Here is a 9,356-nt window from a genome sequence, read left to right on the forward strand (position 1 = left end):
CATCTATTACGTTGGAAGCAATGGGAAAAGTGATTTCTGTGCGCAATGGCAGCAGTACATTCTGGAGAGGACCATGACTGGCTGTTAGGTTTTTGCTAGAACTATTTCGAGGGTATGAAACCGTCTAGACCTACAATTAACCATTCCCTCAGGTCTGATACTATAGAGGACACATCCTTATTTAAACATGGAACGCAGAGGTAGATCCGATATAAATGTACGGAAGCTGTCCCAGTCACCCATAGAGTATCGATATACTGTATGATGGAGAGGTACATCTGAGGACTTATATTTCATTTTTATCTTAACTGATACAACAGAGTGGTCGGAAGATCTCAGTTGAGACAGAACGGAAGCTGAACATAGTTCAGGGCAAGTTCTAAGAAAAAGGTCTATGAGACTTGCATACTGGCCGTCAGTGTCGGGCACATGGGTGGATTCGTGAACAATCTGAGAGAGGTCGTCAGCAATGAAGAAATTTTGACAGAATCTCCCCTCATGATCGGTTTTGTTTGAGTGGGTTAATCATTCCACATTATGAACATTGAAGTCTCCACATGCATGAATGTTAGCTTAAGGATAAGCAGATAGGAGACTAAATGTTGAAGGAGACATGGAAACCCAATTACAGGAGACTGATGTTGGAGGAGGAGACATGGTAGTGAGGGTCTACGTTGAAAGTTGGAGATCTGAATTTAATCATGTATTTTTTCTGGAAACTTTTCATGGAGTTTTGGGAGTTGTGGAATAGGTCAATGACTTGCTTAGAGAAGGGCAGAGAGGGAAAGTAAGGGAGAAAAAGAAACAAACAAATGTATTTTTGGTAGCACATAAAGTAAAACTGTAACAATTACCCACTAATATGGCATTGAGAGGCCCCATCAGAAGCTACTGCATGGTCCAGAATCCATTCACCAAATGGCAATACAGCAGCCCCAGTAGCCTCCTTAGTGGTTAATCCAAGGTTTGGGTCCCTGATTATCAGGTGGATAATGTCAGCCCAGATAAAACGTTTACCTCCAGCACCCTTACTAGTAACATGTGCACAAGTATAGACATAGAAACAGAAAATTTCCGACATCTCTGGCAACTGTTCACGCAAAATACTGCCAACCTATTATACAGCTTTTTCTTCTCCCTTTGTCAGAAAAATCACTCATTAAAAAATAAGGACTGAGGGATAAATAAAGAGAAGCGAGAGTAGCGGGAGCTGCTGATAATGCATCCACAATCCAATGACACAAATCGAATTTTTAAAAAAGGCAGTGGTTTTATATAATACTAGCAGGCTGCCCTGCATTGCCCGGTTGTAAAATATACGTAAATATGATATTCTAATGGATGCAGATATCATATTTATTTTTATATTGGGTGCTCGTGCACTTATTGATCAGCAATATTTTTTTTAAATAGTATTTTAAAGTTTTACGATATGTTTTTATTAAATTGTAAGGTTAACGTACAGAATAGGTACAAAACACGCTTCCCTCATGTTAAGAATGGCTTTCTAAATGATATCATTTCAGCACAGATCAATAAGTGCACTAGTACCTTATATTGGACCCATTATATAGTAAAAAAAATAAAAATAAAATAAAAATAAAAAAATAACTTGTGCCCCACCACCGAGAATCATTTAGCTTACGATTTACTTTTTCCTCTGACGTTAATGCCTGAGCTATGAAGACATGTTTGCGGCAAGATTAAAAATTAAAACATGAACCAATAGCTATTACGTTACGCATACATATAAGTAATGCTGTCGTTCGACCTTTTTTTTTTTTTTTACATAGGCATCACCACATTATCAAGGCCAAGAGGCCACTCAAGGATAAGGGTTAAAGAGTGTACAGTAGAAATTGGACATTATAGTAATCATTAGTAATGAAAATTTGGTGAAGTTGACAACTTATATGGAACGGCTCATCAAGAACTTATTTACGTTAGACTTGAAGACAACCATATTGTAGTCAGCCGGAAAGCAGGAAAACGGAAGACAATTCCACAGGCGTGCAGTTCTAAGAAAAAAGCTTTGTTCATGGAATCTACGTTTAGGTTTAGGCACAGATAAAGAGTGGGGGGAATTATTGATAGTGTTTACAGCTAGACGAGTGTTTCTTGTGAAAGTTTGGCGAGGGGGGACCATAGATTGAAGCTCATTCGAACACTGTCCATGAAAATAACGATACATCAGAGACAAACTCGCAACATCTCTTCTGTGAGATAAAGGTCGCAAGGAAGAGAAAAGGACATCTCCTACGAGGCTACGAAGTCTATTTTGAACTCTATCAAGGCAGGCCAAGTCCTTTCTAGCAGCTCCTGCCCATATGTGGCAACAGTATTCCATCCTTGGACGTACCTGGCTCTTATATATATTCGCCTGATAAATTCCATTTTTTTCACCGATTTTTGCAGGGGGCTGTTAAAAATTATACAAGTTCTATAATTGAATACTCCCCTCTTAAAAAAAAAACAAAAAAAAAAAAAAAAAGAAACATAACATGTTTTTGTAAACCGCCCATGAAAACTTTTTTTTTTTAGATCAATTAAAAAGCATTAAAAACTACATAACACAAAACAATGAACATTTTTTTTTTTTTTAAACTTAAATGTCCGTTACAAGATTCCTTCGCGAAGTGCTACGCGCGCATGCAAAATCATGTAAGAAAACACTATCGTGCGCTCGTGCATAGCATTACGAAGGCAGTGAAATGGCGCAAAATAGTCCCAGAGTCAAGAGGTTAATATCATGCAAACGGTAAATTTGCGATACTATTTAAAAAAAAAAAAAAAAAAAAAAACACTGAATATATGTCAACTTATGTCATGGTAACATATATTGAGCGAATTTCTAACAGTATTTTGTCTAGTTTATTATTTAAAACACCTTTTCCCAAACTTACCGTGTTAAAGAGAGAGTCGGGCGCCATTTTGAATTTTCCAATATATCGGTAAACACTGTATGCTTTTCGAGCTGAATAAACATGTTACATTGAATAAAAACACGAAAAATATATCCAGTTTGGTAGAAAAGTAACTTATCTTGCCTTTGATAACATTTATTTGTTATATATTTATTTTTTTTTTTGACAACTTTTTCGAATCTATGTGTACAGTAATACGAACCCCAATTTTTTGAGATGAGGATTAGTTTTGTATTATTATTCATCGGACTACTGTTCTCATCTTCAGTGTGATTTTCACAACATTTCGGTCGATATAACCTCCGACCTTCTTCAGGTGTAGCTAGCTTATCGAACTCGGGAATGTTTCTGTGGAACTCGGGAATTTGGATGGAATTTCGAACGGAACCCTGTATTTACTTCACAGGGGTAGCGTGCTCTTGTTATTACTATATATTAATGTAACCTAAGTATAAAGATAGAGTTGGGTGCTGAGTTCCATGGCGACCAGCAGAAAAATTTGGTAAAACTACAACAGAACACCGACCAATAAAATTTTTTTTTTTTTTTTTTTAAAGGTTTTCGGGGTCGCTGACAACGAATCTGATATTCAAACCCGTCGCAAATTTACCGTTTGCATGGTATTAACCCCTGAACCCTCGCACTATTTTGTGCCAACTCATCGCCATCGTTTATGCTATTTTACATGATGCGTTTGCGCATGGACGCACGTAGTAAGGTGACTTGTCCCATCGCGGAAAATTTTTTTAGCAGACATTTAAAATAACTGGAAAGTTTTCAAAAACAAAATGTGGTTCAATGGTTCATTATTCTGTGTTACGTAGTTTTTGATGCTTTTTTAATTGATCTAAAAAAAATTAAGTTTTCACGAGCGGTCTGTCTACAAAAAGCATTTTTATTTCTCGTTTTTTATTTTTTTGGGGGGGAGGGGGTTCAATTATACAACTCGTACAATATTTAATAGGTGCTTAGTTTAATTTACCGTTTTTCCGTAAGTAACGCGCCGACATACACCGAGCAGAAGAACTCCATCGCTCTACCCCCCCCCTCCATGTAAACAGAATTTTTGTGAAAAATTAAACAGTTCTTCTGCTCGGTGTATGTCTTACGATCGTTTTCAAATTCTATTTTTTTTTTTTTCTTTAATAAACATTTTTTTTTGCCTTATCGATTTCCGTAACTTTTAGTTATAATCATCTTAAATACGAGGAATACATAGATACCATTATTTTCATGATTTCCGAAATGGTGTAGAAGCGTCAAATATTACTTTGGTATTCGTACAGTTTAATCAAGACATTAAAAATGAAAATGCCGAAAAAAGTTTAAATTGTACGATTCTTATGGAATGAAGTTCTCCGGAAAAAAAAAATCACTTAATTTCATCAAGTAGTTTTTGTTTTACAGCGAAAAAACAATTTAAGGTTTGATTTTTAGGAAGAAAAGCTAGTTATTAAAGATGGGGAGGGAGTGTCGGCGCTTTACATGTAGTTATCTCCCCGTGGCGTTTATAAACTCCAAACAAAAATTAAAAATAAAAAAACAAGAAGTCTGCCTCCAAACAAAATTTAAAAAAAAAAACAAGTCTGCCAACGCGCTCTCATAAAAGTGTTTTTCCGCTGTAAAAAACAAAAAAAAAAGAAAACAAAAAAAAAATACTCGATCAAATTAACTGAAATTTTTTTATTTTGGAGATCTTCAGTTCGAAACGGATACGTACACTATAACTTTTTTTTTCTCGATATTTTCATTTTTTAATGTCTTGATTAAACTGTACAAGTACCATTATTTTTAATAACATTTACTTTCAAATAGTTTTTTTTTTTTTGACGATAATGTTGTTGATCAAAAGAAATTGGCGACTTTCTAGAATAGTCAACAAAAAGCAAAGAGAAAAAGGGAAGTGTGTGTGTGTGTGTGTGTGGTGCTGGTGCTTCTACAGCGTTATTTTGGAAATAGTATTTTCATATTAAATTCAATTTTTGCGATAATTTTGTTTATTAAATTGTTAGTTATAAAACACCATCTCCTCCCCATGTTAAGAATGGCTTGTTAAATAACATTTCAGCGCGGTAACTACCATAAACAAAACAAGCCAAGACAACAAATCAAAGGTAAATGATGGAAACTAAGTAAAAATTTGGCATTTTTTACGACCTGGCCCAGCATAGTATAAACACCTCCAACCACCCCATGTTAAGAATGGCTTTCGGAATAAACAGCCTCCAACCTCCACATGTTAACGGCTTGCGAGGTTGGAGGTGTTTATTTCGAAAGTCGGTTGTAACATGGGGATGTTGGGGTGGTTATAATACGCTGGTGCATGTAAAAATTTACCAAAAATTTTGGTGTTTCTACAGTTTATCGCCTAAAATGAAGACGGAGACGCTATTTTTTCGGACACACATGTCATTAGAATCAGGGGGAGAAATTAGTATTTTAAACTTTGGTCGGAGTAGAAAATAAATAACAAAAACATTAAACTAGAGGCGGAGTTGTAGTCACCCCCATGCGTAATTTCTATACTGATAGTTTTTTTTTTTTGAAACAACTTATTTGCGGAAAATTTAAATGCGATATTCATTTTCAGCATACCCGAAAACATTTTTTTTTTTAAATCGTCATTTTAAAGGAAAATGTTAAAGCGGAAACCAAAAAAAAAAAATAAAAAAATAAATAAAAAAAATTACAAAATCAAATAATAGTTGATAAAAAAATGAGTACTAGTGCAGTCAGTAGTGCACAATTAATCCGTGCCGAAATAACGTTATTTTAAAAGCCATTCTTAACATGGCGAGGGGAGGGTGACTGTTTTGTAACTATTCTATACTTTAACCTTACAATTGAATAATAATAATAATAATAATAATACATCATAAAACTTTAATTAAACTTGGAAATACGATTTAAAAAATAGCGCGGATCAGTAAGTGTACAGCATTAGCACCAAAAAATGTATTTAAAAAAATAAATTCAAAAACATAAAAATACTAGCTTGGCAGGGCGTTTTCTTTTTAAGTAAAAAATAAAAATCTAATAGTAAAACTAACATTTGACAGTTTTACAAGTTTTTAAATGAAATCATCAATCAATATAGTCACATTTATTTTATTTATATGAATTTCCACGCAGAAATTAAATGCAATTAAAGGGAACCAGAGTTATACATCGGTTTAACAATTTAAAATTTAAATAAAAAAAGTAATTTCCTCTTCGGACGGATTCATTTATCAAGACGTACCAATTTTTTCATTTTATACCTAAAAGTGTTCAATAATTTTCCTTAAACGTTCACTGTTCAATCAAGAAGCATAAAATAATTTTTCGGCGAAATTATATTGCATAATGCACAGGCAAGGCAAAGGCACAGCCGCCTTTTCTATACTGATAGGTTATTTTGATAATTATGCAGAGAAGGTACCGACCGTGCTAAAATATTATTTAGAAACCCAATATTAACAATGAAGGTGGCTTGAAGAGTTCTGTACTTTCACCTAACAATTTAATAAACTTAAATTTAACTTGAAAATACTATTAAATAAAAAATTAAAAAAATAAAAAAATTAAAAAAAAACTGGCACGGTACCTTATCTGCATGAAAATCTTATTTAATCATTTAGAAAAAACGAAAAAAATTTACACTCTTATCTTCCACCATGTCCACGGAAAATAAAATAAAGGGACCTTTTTTTTTCTTTTTAACTAAAATTCCTGGAAATAATTACAATTCAGAAAAAGGGTTTCGCTTTACTACGTAGAATGGTAATTTTAATGAATGAATGGGTATTTCAGCCCTAAACCAAATGAGTATGATTTGAAAGCCAGTTTTATTTATTAGGATTTTTTTTTTTGTTGTTGTTTTTTTTTTGTTTTTTTTTTTTAAAACTTTATTCTTTATTCGTTAGAAGGGCTAAAACCTATCATTGTTATTAAAAACTAATCCTTCGTGCGTTTACTTTTTTCTTCTTCGGTTTTTAAATCGTAAACTGCTCAGTGCTCCCGCCGCTCCGGCTCATTTCCAAGACTGACGCGGGATTCTCCGTCAAAATACTGATATTCTCGAGCTACCCGTGTATTAGAAAGCTTTGATCTAATAGTGGAGTGAGTACAGAACGAGTAATCATTTCCCCCTTCCCCGATTTATATTTAAATTGTTACTTCTGTAACCAAGAATTGGATAATCATTTTACGTTATATTTATATAGAAAATTGAAGATTTTATTTTCTATTGATGGCGCGGAAACAAAGAGACCTAGATGATATTGATCGTTTTGCTGCTGGCCTTCATTAACCGCGTTTTACCACGGCCGGTTGTGATTTTACTCGGAATGATGTTTTTCCTGACTTTTAGTACTTATCCAGTTTACGACCCAATCTCCGATAACTTATCGCCCCGCCCCGGAGGCCATGTCAACGTGAAATCTCAGTTCCCCATATTAAGAATGGTTTTCTAAATAGAAAGCCATTCTTATCACAAGGGGAAACGCCGCGTTTTTAATTAATCGTGTGTGCAAATCTTCGGTTCTGCATCTTCCAGCTGCTTACGTAATCTACAAGATGCCGACGCGAAGTTGCCGAAGATTGAGTGGTAAACTGCATAAGTGCCTTCCGAATTAAACACTGTCTTAATTTTAATGCATAAAAAAGTGTTAATGCAGTTATTGATCCGCGCTATTTTTTAAATAGTATATTCAAGTTTTATTAAAGTTGTATTATATGTTTTTATTAAATTGTAAGATTAAAAGTACAGAATAGGTACAAAAACACCCTCATGTTAAGAATGGCTTTCTAAATTACATTTCAGCACGGATCAATAGAAGCATGAGTACCAAAAAAATAAAAATAATTTAATACCCCCCCCCCACTAAGAAAAGAAAAAGAAAAAAAGGAATCAAAATAACTCGGTCTTTTACGTTTTACTATTCTCATCTTGATAGCCTCGTAGTTAACAACACGGACTGACGACTTGGATGTTCGAAGTTCATTCCACAAAAATCACTTTCACTTAACATGTTGGCAACCTTCACGTGGTCCCTCCCGTAATCTCTAAATGTCTTTCTAGAACGAATTTTGACAAGAAAAATATCGGGGAAACCAATCTCAACAATAGAATCTTCGGATTCATACGCTGACGGATTGTTATATTTACAACGTTTCGACCGATGTTACCTCCAGCTTTTTGTCGAGTGGATCTTTTCGAATTTAGGAAGCTGGACGAACATAAAAATGTATTTGTTTTAATACTATACTTAATCTTTTCAGTCCTTAGTCAATGAGTGAGAAATCTTACTAGACTAAGGCACTTTTGATTTTTTTTTTTTTTGCCTCCCCCTCTAATTCAGAGCGGAGCTGCATTTTCTTAAAACAAAGTAAAAAAAAACTGTTTAATTTGGTCATCGTGAGAACGCAAGTAAATAGTAACATTCCCAAGTTCGAAAAGATGCAGATGCACATGAGGAAGGTTAGCGGTTACAACTGAAGAAACGGCGTGAAAAATAAACGGCCAAGATGAGAATTAGCAGTTCGAATAAAACAAAGTATGAATTAGCATCTCAAAAACTCCGAAGTAAATCGTTCTTTCGTTTTGTTTTACCGTAGCTTTTTTTAAACGAGAGAGGGGGGGGGGGCGAAAGCGCACTTTATTAAACCATAACTACACATTAAAATGTCCATATATTTCTTCATATATAAGTTGTTTTTATTCTAAATATCTAAACGGTAAAAAAAAAAACAAGGGAATCTTTTCTTTTTTTTTTTTTACAATAAGACAATTATAAAAGCAGACGAACAGAGGAAATAAAAATGTGTCAAAAATAGAAAGAAAAATGGCATCTATAAATAAAAAAAATGAATAAAATATAGAATATTAACACGAACAACAGAATTTATATGTTAAATGTGTCATTTTTTTAAAAATCTATTTTTAATAAGTAAAACGCGAATAATATAAAATACATTTAACTTACTCCGTCGAGAAAGTCCGCGTCCATAGTTAACGCTGTCCTTTTTTTTTTTTTTTTTTTGCGTTAGCTTTTCTGCGCAGGCGTGGAACAAGCACCTGCCTTTGAAATTCTTTCTTTCTTTCTTTCTTTGGCTGTCTTTCTCTCTCTCTCTCTCTCTCTCTCTCTCTCTCTCTCTCTCTCTCGTTCGCTCACTCTTAAATATCCGAAATAAAACTTTATATATGATATATTAATGTTACAAATATAATCTCTATTATTAAATAAATGGAACTTTGTTTGTGTGTGACTGGCAGTGTTCTTAAGTAGGTTTTGTATCGGAATGACTCCTATACGTCGTACCACTGTACCAGTAATCGACAAAATCCGATGAAAGGAACAGACTGTATTGACTAAAGTTAACTTCTTATACAGCCTAACATTACAAGTACATCTGACAAGTTTTATTACCTCACAAACAAAAAGGCCCCAT

General features: G+C 34.0%; 1 protein-coding gene across 2 annotated transcripts in view; it reads right to left on the reverse strand.

Annotated features, from left to right (window-relative positions):
* Positions 1-9,051, reverse strand: part of LOC145287855 (monocarboxylate transporter 12-like) — a 95,714-nt gene extending 86,663 nt beyond the window's left edge. Inside the window, exon 1 of one of the 2 annotated variants that reach the window (XM_080135736.1) lies at positions 8,891-9,051. The gene's annotated coding sequence lies outside the window, so the exon portion shown is untranslated. The remainder of the gene's footprint in view (positions 1-8,890) is intronic. The other variant, XM_080135737.1, reaches the window with a different exon arrangement.
* Between the last annotated feature and the right edge of the window lie 305 nt (positions 9,052-9,356).

Source organism: Euprymna scolopes, chromosome 11 (assembly GCF_053919585.1).
Source record: "Euprymna scolopes isolate OS-2025 chromosome 11, ASM5391958v1, whole genome shotgun sequence".
Lineage (NCBI taxonomy): Eukaryota > Metazoa > Mollusca > Cephalopoda > Sepiida > Sepiolidae > Euprymna > Euprymna scolopes.